The 11810-nt window shown below is 41.1% G+C and overlaps 1 protein-coding gene across 1 annotated transcript in view; it reads left to right on the forward strand.

Moving 5' to 3' along the window:
• DHRSX (dehydrogenase/reductase (SDR family) X-linked) overlaps positions 1-11810 on the forward strand; it is a gene marked incomplete at its 3' end in the record, with an annotated part of 119494 nt that overhangs the window by 3713 nt on the left and 103971 nt on the right. The gene's annotated exons all lie outside the window — the stretch shown is intronic.

Consider the following 11810-nt stretch of genomic DNA (forward strand, 5'->3'; position numbering starts at 1 on the left):
TGTTGGAGTTCACAAGCAGTGAAAGTAGAAGCCATAAAGATGACGTTGGTGGTTGTGATACAATATCCTGTACTGTCTAGGAATATGATAATATTGTCAATACTGTTTTGAAAATTAAAAATAAAATATTTCATCTTTTGAAAAGTATAGATCATAGTGCAAAGTGTAAATTGTTTCCTCTTGGCTTTTTAATTCGTGTGCTGAGATGCTAGAAAGCAGGCAGCAATATTTTCCTCTTGGTTTGGATTTCCAGTCTGACCATGAACAAGTAGATCAATCTTTCCAGTTTGATTGTAAGTAAGGAGATTACTCTTTGCTTCAGTTTCTGTGTATAAAAAGTGCTGATGAATATCTGAGTTTCAGCATTTTCTGAGCTTTGTGTACTGTAAATATTCACCAAGCTTGATGGTTTATGACAGAACCTTTCTTCCATGAAAGCTGTGAGGGCTTGCCTGCTTGGGTTGATCACTGCATTATTTGGGATTAAATCAAAAGTAGCAGCTGGGTTTTTTTATTCTGAGGTATCTTTGTTGTGAAACAACCAGCCTAGCATTTACAGTTTTCTGAAATGGGGTTTCTGCATTGCAGCCAGTTGTGACATTTACTCAGTTTGTGATGGAGTAATAGACTCGTCGCTCTTTGCCAATTCGTTTTTTCCTTTAGCATTTCAAACTCACTCCCATTACCCTGGTTTTTAGATCAAAACTACATGCTAAATGCTTATTTTTCATAGTTAGACATGAAATTTTGAAACCTTAGGAATTCTGTGCCACATTTCATGCAAATAACTGTTTGGGATTTTTTTGTTGTTGTTGGGTTTGGTTTTTTGGTTTTTCGGTTTTTTTGTTTCTTTGAATTAGCTGGGACGTGGTCTTTCCGAGAGAAGTCATTTTCTGACATTACTTACATTTTGCTTTATTTTCTCTTTATGGGGCCTTACAAATTGATCGCTAGATTTCTGAGCATGGTATGGAGAAATACTACATTTATTAGGGACTTCTGTGGGAGGAAAAATTGTGTTTAAATGGCAAATGTTTGGTGAAACTGAAACTTCCCACTGTTAGATTGGGAGTTACTCTGGGAAGGCTTGTGTGTGCTCAGCGTATGACTGGGAGCAAGGACTTGAAATGGTTTCTTACATCCTGAGGGAAGTAAACCATTCTGAGATGGAGATGCATCTACTTCTTAGCTGTTTGTAAAAGCTTTGATCCTGGACAATCTTTGGTTCCTGATACAGCATGAAAAAAAAAAGATTTCTAATGTATCTAACTTTTGCAGGATGGGAAAATTCAATCTGCAGTTACTAGGCTATGCAGAGCTATTTCCATTACCCCTATTTAAATCTCCTGGGATGAGCTCCTCTTTTTCATCTCTTATTTCACAACAGGAAAAAAATATAATTACAAGATGACATGACTTGAAGAGCATTGGGAAGTTTTACATAAAATGACATTGCCCAAGGTATTGCATAGTTACATCTGCCCAGAGGGAGGGAGTATGGGAGAAAGTATCAGTAAATCTGTTCAAAAGATAACCAGATGCTTTTTCTTGATTTAAAGATACACCTGTATATAACTTCCCTATCTTTAGTGTGACTGGAATGAAAGAGAAGAAAGCCAGAGTAAGATTTAATAGGTAAATATATAAAAGGAATGAAAGTTAAGCAGGGCAGACAATACATGGCAAATGGAAATACGTTCTCTGTTCCTGTGATAGCATTTTCCCATGTAAGAAAAGATATGGGTAAATGGATCCTTTAAATATATGCATATGTAGGGAATAGTTTCTTTCTTCTTGGAGCTAGTGTCGAGTTTCTTGTCCTGGTATTTTTAACAAATCCAGTCATCTTTCACATGCTGCGGCTGTCCAGTACACTGTAAGGATTTATTAGTATTTCTTCATATTATTGCAACACCCATCTTGCCCTTCTTTTACAAAACCTTGCGTTGGTTTTTTGTAAAGTGCCTTTTATGAGCGAAGCCAGGGCTGCTCACGTATCGATTTTATTGAACGAGCTGAATTAGCTCTGTGCCCTTCAGCCGCTGTTCCTGTCACACGTGGTGCTGTTCCACATGCCTCTCATATCTGGCTGCACAGCAGCAGGCAAAGCCCTCTCTGCTCTTCAGAGTGGCAGCGTTTCATGGCCTCCTCCGAATCCCTAGTTGGCGTCTTGTCCTCCAGACAAAATGATTGCATAGTGGAGCAAAACATGCTATGTGTGGTGTAATGCCAGTGGGTAGTCTAGTGCCAAATTCTCTTGCACAAGTTTGTCAATATCAGCCTTTATCTGAAACATCCTTGTTCCTTGAGATTAGTATTTCTCTGGCAAAAAACTGGCTCAAGCCAGGAATAGCAAGAATGTTTAAGATAAGGGCTAGTGTGGGATGGCAGAGGGTGCGTGATGCCTGTTTGGCCCTGATGCCTGCAGAGTCCTAATTTCACTAATATAATTTGTACGTGCAGATCTAAGGCAACTCTTCCATTTCTTCTTTCGTTGTCTCTCTCTGCCCAGACCCCCCATCCTCTCCCAGGGATCGAGTGCTTTCCTAGCCCTACACATTCGGTTGAGAAGTTACTCTCAGAGCAGATTGTGGGCAAACCTGGATTCCTGATGAATTTTTAGCGGATTTAAATAGCACACTGTGGTATTTCCCAGCTGTCTGATTTGTATAATGGTGCATTCAACCTATCTGTTTGGCACTCATAAAAATCAGATTAAAATCTCTTATCTTTAGATGAATTTTGGCTAAAGGAACAAAGTACCCAAGAATGGCAACCATGGCCAGAAGTGAGATTTAGGACTCGGGAACTGCACCCTCCCTCCTACTTTTGCTTTCTTTTACCTTAGGGCAGCCCCATATTTGTTGGGATCAAATTTCCTAGCATCTCTCTTGTCAAAATCAGCCTGAACTTCCATTGTAAAAAGCTAAGATATATGCTTCATCAAACCTTTTTTTAGTGCATCCTTGTTTCCCATTGTCTTAGAGAAAACCGATTCAGAAATGGCAAGAAAACTTCCACGTTAACCATCCCTTTTACTTTTTGCATTCTCAGCCTCTTCCTTCTTGTGTGTGTATAACATTCAGCTTTTTTTTTGTCTAATCAATGAGCTTGATGCAAGAGGTTACTGTAGAGTTCATTAGAAGAAGAGATTCTTCATAGTCAGAGCGAAGACTGCATAAATCAGTTCAGAAAATTACCATCTATTGTTTTTGAAAACTGCAGTTATCTTTCTCTCTGTGCAGCCCTTCTGCTGAGTATAGCAGCATCACAGAATCCAGGATCAATATTACTGAGGATCCTTTTTGACAAATAGATGGAAAATACTCAGGCTTCGGTCAAAAGAAGTGTGACAATACAGCTTCCCTTGGCTCGCATAACCAGGCAAGACTTCCTCATTTGCAAACGCTCCAGTCATATGCTCTAGAAAACAGGGCACTGAAAATACATGCACAACTACAGAGCAAATATTTTTTTAATTACTTCGGCAATAGTGGTAGCTTACCTTTCTACCAGTCTGGTTACAATGCCTTGAATTACACCATCTTCCCCCAATCAAACCACGGTTGATTTGCATCCATAAGTAGCAGGAGGCTAAGCTGTCTGTGCAGGTCTCCTTGCTGGACCTCGTTTTGCCATGAGAACAGTACCACTGTGCAGAGATTTGTATTTCAGGTGTATTAAATTGCTTAGAGATGTGCCTTTTTCAGCTGAATACTTGGAAGTAGGGGGGGAGATGAAGAGAGGGGAAAGTGGGTTGAAGCGCTAGAAAATGACCTCTTCTTGACCAAAAAACCTGTTTTTCTCTGTCTTTGAGAGTCTAACACGCCCTTCTGCTTCTCCTTCCACACCCTGCCTTCCACACATAGTTCCTCCTTTATCTGCATTTATCCTGTCTTTCCAAGTATCACTAGAAGAAATGCAGATAGGTGTGTCATGCAAATTAAAATTTTAGTGCAGCTTTCTACTCTCCTTCACATTGTAGATGGAGAGATCTGTTATCGCAGGACTTGTACTTCTGAGTGCCTAAAAACTTGCTTTGAAAATCTGCCTCATTTAGAGTTTCATTATTTTTCTTTAGCAAAAATGTATTATAATGCTGTCATCAGAACTTTCTTCTTACTACTGTGCCAGTTCATCTTCCATCTTTTCTGTGGATTTCTGTTACTACAGTTAGGTCTTGCTACAGACACTGGTGGCATCAGTATTGTCATATTGATCTCTAATAATACTGGTTGCTGTCTAAGATGTCCCAAGGCTCCCCTATGTGTTCATGAGATGAAAGATAAGAAGAAGAGAAGCTATTCCATGTATTAATCCTTCGCAGTGTGGTTTTTACATGTATTAAAAGATGTATCTGGGGACAAGTCCTGGAATTGATTTTGGGGACTTGTATTTCTGGCTTCTGTGAAGGGCTTGTCATCTTGCCTGCAAGTATTGTCACTTTGTCCCTATAAGCAAGCTGGCAGGGTTGTCAAAACCCTAAACAAATGCAATAAACTTACAGCAGGATTACATTTAGGGGGTTTTTTTTAGTTGTTTTCATTGGCAATTAAATTAAATTCCTTAGCCTGGCTGAGCAGATGTTTGCCGCTATCTCTGAAGAGACATCACTTGTTCTTGTGTTGATGAGGTTGAGAAGGGATGAGGATACATGCTAGCTCCTTAGCTGGATGACTGCACTGCTTTTCTAGAAAGTGTAGCTGCCAACTTCCCTGCTTTTGTTATTTGCTGCCTTGCCACACTTTGGCTATTTGTCCAGGATTGCTGGATATGTGGTGATTTGGCTCAACTTATGGCACTGGCTGAGTTGCCAGGTGTCCAGGTAGCCCAGACAAATTGCTGATGCTGGTCCAGATTGCTGCCTATGATGTGTGTGTGCGCTGGAGCTCTGCTGTATTGTGAAAATGTCTGCTTCACAGGGCACGGACTGCATGTGTGTTCCCATCTCGGATATTCCAGTCTGAAATAGGGGGTTTGGAGCTTCTATGAATTTTCAGCATCAGTAAGTGTGAGTTGTTGTTTGTTGGTTCATTGGCACACAGCATTTCTGGACCTGTGTGCTCCTTCTGCAGTGGTTAAACAAGAAACTTGGTCTTACAGGTGTCAGGGGTCTTGCTGTGCCTTTGTGAGTGGTTGTTAACAATCCATCTTCCCTATCGGTGGCTGCGTGGGAGTCTTCTTAAATTAGGTCTTCTCTGGCTTCTGAAATTCTTACACCCATGTGGCTCCTGCTGTTCAATTAATAGCACCTTGAGATACTATGCATTTGTAGGGTAAGGGACACATTTCCATGGCTTGGTTTCTCCTGCTCTTCTGGTTCTTCAACATCTTTCCATTCCCATGAGTAACTCCAGGGCCAGCCTGCCTCCTGTACTTCTTTTCTCTCATGATTCCTGACTTTCACTTACTTCTACAGAAGTAAGACAGAAGGTAGGAGTCTTGTCACCTAGCTAGTGCAAAATTCCAGTTGTGCTTGGACACAGATGTTCTCCCTGGGCGAATAAATCACCCCTACACAATGCATCCATTGATTCGAGGTACACTGGACCTGTTGGTCATGTGCCAGTGGATCTGCATGTGTGCATGACTTGTTCATCTCATCAGAGGAAGGTCTGATGGCCTCAACTGCTGAAACTAGCAGGATACCTTTTCACAGAAGGACTAGTTAGGCTGGTTGCCACCTACTTGGTTTCCAGCCTTAAAAGCCTGCAATCTTGATTGCATATTGATGTTCCTTAGGAAAGCGATAGGAAGAAGCGGAGACAGAAAAGATTTGGGTGTGCAAATTTGGGAAGACCATTTGCATTTGAAAGATCATCTGCACATACTTAGTACATGCAACTTTTCTGCTGGTGAAAGCTGGTGTCATACAAAAAAAAAAGATTACCTAGTTTATTCCTTGAGATTTGAGTACCTGAAATTGTCTTCTGTTAGGGTAGTCCTGGAATGACTTTTTGAGTCTGGACCCATTTACTCAGTTCCTGCCAAACAGAAGTTTATGGAGGTGTTGCCATAAGGCTCACACAAAGATTTAGTGCTGGAAGTGGCATGGATTCCCTGGCAGCCTACTGATGGCCTCTCAGAGTAGCAAATGAATTATTTTTCTACATCTGCTTTGAAGGGGAGCCTAACAGCTATAATCTCAGCACTGCCACTGGGTAGATTAAGGAAAAAGAGTGAGGAAAAAGAGTCAAAGTATTTTGGGATGGAAAAAACTACTTAATATTCAGTGGCAGGCTGAACTATATGAGTCCTTTAGCCAACTAAAAAAAAAAACTTGATTGTGCCTTGTCCTGTGGCATCAGATGAGGACTGACAATTGCAGTTCGCCCTTTTTCTCACTCTGTATTGCTAAACAGAAACAGTTCTAAACTTGGCTCCTGTTATTCTGTCATCAAACTAAATATTCATTGTGGCTTCCTTTCTTTTTTTTCCTTTTTTTTTTTCCTATCTGTGGTTCTGCCATTTCCTTGAGGTATAATATTTGCATGTAAATTATTCAGTTATAGGAAGAAGGAAAAAAATAAACGTTAGGATTTGTCTGTGGGTGTCTCTTCAGCACAAATGCCCCAAGTCCCTGCACTGTGTGCCTGGTTCAGGAGGTTCAGGCAGGTCCCAGCATAGTGTCTCTCAGGTGGCCCCTCTGACCAGCTCTTCAGATACCTTCAGCGGCAGTTGTCTTTCTTGCCCGGTAAGGACTGAAGATTGATTCAGACAATCTAACTTCTGCCTTTGGCCTTCAATGTCTTAAAATGAGAGTTTAATTAAGAGATTAATATGAAGTTACTGTATTTTAATGTCCACATGACTCATAATGTTCCACAAAGCAGATGCTGGATTAATAGGCGGGGAGATGGAATTTTGTAAAGATTTGATGCAATTTGCTCTTAATAAACTTTGAATACTTTTTTCTTCTTTTTCTTTCGCCTCAAACAGACTGTGTTGTAAAGATTACAGAATACCAAAGCAAGCTGCTCTTAAAGGGAGCTCTTCTGAGATTTGCATTGTCCGTGTTCACATAGTACATTTCTGCAAAGAAAGAAGTTTAATGCCTCTGTTTTGACTTGGCTACTTCAATTACCCCTGTCCCTGCTACGGAGTTGAGATTTTGCTAGCAAGATCTGGTCTTTCATATGGAAGTGGTCACTGATAGTGGTCTGCAGTCTGGTTTATTTCTCTGTGATCTTTGCAGTTGCAGAAACATCTTGACAGCCCTCTTTAAGAGTTCCTTGAAAATTAGTATTTTTAAAAATTACAAATTTCCTGAAACTCTTCATAGTATTGTCTTTGTGTGAGGATGTCTCTGTACGTGTAAGTTATTTCAGATTAAGGAGAAGTATATTTTGAAGGACAATGATTATTGTAAATCAGCTGCATATCTGGACATACTTATTACAGAGTAAATCTGCCTTATTTTTCTGCTTTAGCTTAATCCACTTGCAAAGTAGACAGGTTTATTTCTTCCAAATGTGTTGGGATGCAAGCAGAACCTGAAGCCTGGGAGAAGCCTCTCTCAGACTTTGATATGATAAAGCAGCACTTAAGGACTGCAGGCTGGTTTCTTTGAACACAAAGGGAAAATAACAACTAGTGCTCGGTCAGGGGATTTCATTAGCACGAGGGTTGTGCGTTCTCATGTCCCATGGTGAAATCACTGGCATAATGCCTCTCTAATTGAGATCGGTATCTACCTACTTAACAGGAGCAGAGGTATAGAGAGAGATGGGGTGGTTTAAATGAGGTGCAAGAAACGCCAGAGGGAACCTCCCCGGGGTGGCAAAGCTGGTGGGTTTTGGCTGACTACTGCCCAGCGGGTTCCCAGCCTCCGGCCATGCTCTGCTCAAACTCTTGCACAGAATAAACCAGTATCTGCTGGAAAACCAGGCTGAGCCAATGTCTGCTTTGAAGGTTTGATGTTGGGTTTCATCATGGAAGAGTCGTTTTAACACCGAAAATATGGGTGTTTCACAAACTCTACCGACAGTGGAGTTCTCTTGGGAACAGGGTACCAATAAACTGCCTTTCACAGTAGTTGCCACTGGCTTACACACACCTCTGAGATTTCATCGTGACCACTGTTATCAACATAAGAACTGGTAGTGTCTCATTTTCATGGAGATTCGTCTTACATGAGGCTATCGATCTTGAGGGAAACGGTACACCTTTTCTGCAGATGAAAATTAATTTAAGATTAATAAAAACCAAAAGAATTAATTGAGGCAGTTATTTTGTTGGGTTTGGTTGGGTTCTTTTTTCTCATTGTCACCACCCCCCCCACCACCCCCCAAATGTGTCTCAGTTTTTCTCTGCATGTTTCCAGTTTTGGCTGAAGTCAGCTGTGACATTCGGTTTCATGTCTATTCAAAACCATGCGGTGTGGAAGCTGTATACTGCTGTACCTGTTGTAAATAAAATGGATACTGGCCATTTATCCATGTGTCTGCAGCCCTCATTTCTCCCTCCTTGGGTGCTTTCTTAGGTCCTTGGGGCTAGCTGCTACCAAGAGGCCTGTTTTAAAGATCTCTGTAAGATAGGATCTCACTGCAGTGGAGTCTGTCATGCTTGTCATTGCACGCTGGTAATGTACCTGATTTGAGTGGCCATTGGGAACAAAAATTGTCCTTTTCTTTGCAGCCCTCATGGACAAGATAGGATGGGGCATTTTCTTTCATTGTCCTCTGCTAAGCACCATTTCATCGCAGTAATACCTGTTACCACTTTGCTCTTCTGACCCCATTTTTCCTTCATGTTATTGCCCCTTCCCCAACCCTGACTTCTTTTTTCTCATTTTCTTTAATTAATTTTCTTCTAAGTGAATTAATTTTGCACTAAAATGTGACTTTTTATTCAATAGGTAGATATAGTGGTGCGGTGATGGAAATGAGTGACAGCACCTGTATGCAACATGTGAAATCCAAATTCCAGGTTGGCAATGCGGTGAGGGGGGAGGAAGCAAGAGCAGGCATGGGGAGGCAGAAAAGGAGAAGGTACTCAGGCCCAAAGGAAAGCAATTTCTCTTGAGGAAATTCCTTTTGCTGGTGTTGGAATACGTTCTTTCAGCTACAGTGAAATAAACAAAAGTGGAAATAACTTAGTTTTCCTTTCTTTTTTCTCTGGATTCTATACCCAAACGCACAGGCAAAACAGGATGTAAGATAAATGCAGAGGGAGAGCTCTGGGGAGGAAAGAAACCTCACATTTGTGCAACTTGCTCTATCATATGTCAGCAGAACTTTCAATGTAGTTTATGATTGGATTAACTAAACTTTAAAAGAAAATGAGTAGACTTCAGCTCACATTTTTGCCTTCTAATCGGTGTTTTCTTTACAAGTACATATGCAGCTGCCACGTGCAAACTTCACACATGGATCTACCATGGTCAGAAATGTCTTTTCTTTCTTTAATGCCAAGTTCAATGCCAGCACTCCCTGTTAAAGCTGTTTGACCCCTCAGGAGAGGCCTCGGAATGGCTCTTGCAGTGTGGACTCGACAGAATGAAGAGGTATTTGCTTTGCAAGAGCTCATTTTTCAGAGTCTTGAGCTTTCTGAGCTAACAAAAGCTCAAACCCAGAAGCTAACAAAAGCTAAAAAACCTGCTTGTTTCAGGTTCGTCTGCCGTCTTGCAGAGTATCCCCCTGTTCCTGGTTAAGAGATCTGTCTCCTCTCAGCATACCTGTGGTGTAAGGCAATGCCTTTGTGTTCTCATCTGGTCTAAAATGTTGACAGCATACCGGTTCCCATTTTTACGAACGCAAATTATTCAGGCAGTGGTTTTTCCCTCTGTATCTAAAAGGTCTTGAGGTTATATGTCCTTGCCAAATTTCAAGTGTATCTGGTCATGCTGAGGCACAAGGGCTATTCACATAGAGCTGACAACAACTCATTTCACACTAAGAATATTTATTTTTCTTAGTTTTTAAACTCTTTATTTCCTGTCTGCATTTTCAAAAATTGCAAAAAACTTTGTTTTTTCCTACTTTACCAACAGAGGACAGATGAGGAAAACATAATCTAAAGACACCAAAGCCTGGTAAAATAATAAGCAATTAAATAATACTACCCAGAGTGGACAATTTACCCAAGTACTTAGTGTCAGGTCAAGCGTTAATTTCTAGTCTTAACTACTGAAAAAAAAAAAGTGGGCATTTTACTCAGAGTTAGTTATGATGTGACATATTGTTGGTGGAGATTGTAGGACTGTTTATAACTAAACTGAAGCTCTTTACGAAAGCTCTCGGTGATGTTTTATTTGGCTTGAGTTATATATATTTAGGACACCTACATACATGGGTATCACTGTAATAGGAATTAGCTTGCAAGCCATTCTCACTGTGTGGATGGGAAGAATCACATTGTTACCTGAAAAGAACAGAACAGAAATTCATGTTGAATCGTTCTGGAAAGAACTATGTATTTCATAAAAGGTGAAATCTGGGTCCTTTTTGAAGTTGCTTTGAAGAAAGAAGCTTGTATGAGCACTAGTTCTGTTTCATAACCATATAAAATATGAGCCTGTGTTGTACAACAAAGCAATCCCCTAAAAACCTAGAAATCAAAATAGGAAGTCCTTTGATAGATGAAAGTCAACATCTTTTTAACATTTGTTAACTATAACATCACCTACAGATGGTGCCTCAGAGCACTGCAGCAAAATTAAATATTCAAAATTAAATTTTCCCTGTACAAATACCTAGCAGCTTCTTCTAAAAAGCAAACAGAATTTCACCTCGGTCACCTGAAAACCACATGGTGCTTCGTGAAAGATTTGCCACTTCATCAGAGAAAACGTGATATTTGACCTAATTCATGCCTCCCCCAGCAGTTGAGTTAAAGCGCCTTTTCTCTTCTTTGGCAGGAGGGCTCTCTCCATCCTGGAGGGGTGTGTTAGGCAACCTGTGGCTGGTGGGAGAGCTTGCAGTCGTGGTGGTGACTGCCCCATTAGGGCCATGTCTCCCACCTTTTGGCTTACTTGGCAGTCAAAGAGCTGCCTCGGGATGCAAGAGGCACAGCCTTCGGTCTAAGCAGCCCCTCGCAGAGCGGGTTTGAGAGTGTCCTACCTGCTGGGATGCGTGGTGCCCTGGGTTAAGGAGCACTTGATAGGGCAGAGGTGGTACAGGGATGGCCGTGGGCATCAGGGACACTGGCTTTTCTAGGAGAGGGCTGGGGTGGGTGGTAAAAGTAGGTGGGGGTTTTCCTGGAGAAAAATTGTCCCATTTTCCCTTTGGGGGCCAGGACCTGGTGATTTTCAACAGGGAGAGTGCTCAGTTATGCAGGTAAATTAGGTCAGCCAGCTCCTGCCCTTAGATGCGTCGTCTTTGGCTGAGATGTTCCCTATATTCCCTGTTTCTGGTAGAGGCCTGTCCATCGTTCAAGAAATTCTCAGGATATCGTCAATTTTATATTATTTTTTCCCCCGTATGCATGGAGTAAACCATCCCTCAGCTGACTTGTAACAGCTGTGATCTTGCTCTGTTACAAAGTTAAGGTGAAGATTTTAAAGGGCAGATGACAAAATGCATGCAAATAGAAATGAGAAACTTACTTTCCGAACTGGGTGTTTGTATTCCGTGTCATCAGCCTCAGCCTTTCATGAACTATTAATTCTAGTAAATTATAATGAAGTTAGTAATGACAGGTGCTCACTAGTTTTTAATTTCCATACAGAGTTTGTTTCTGAGATTTTCTGCTGGCCTGGCTCAAGTGGTCTGTTAAGAGTACGCCTCTTTGAAATACCGCAACGTCTTAATAGGGTTACTATTGCGCACTAATCTTGCCTTATTTCTTTTTCTTCGTATAGTTTTCCCTAC

This window comes from Buceros rhinoceros, unplaced genomic scaffold (assembly GCF_000710305.1).
Source record: "Buceros rhinoceros silvestris isolate BGI_N320 unplaced genomic scaffold, ASM71030v1 scaffold3487, whole genome shotgun sequence".
NCBI lineage: Eukaryota > Metazoa > Chordata > Aves > Bucerotiformes > Bucerotidae > Buceros > Buceros rhinoceros.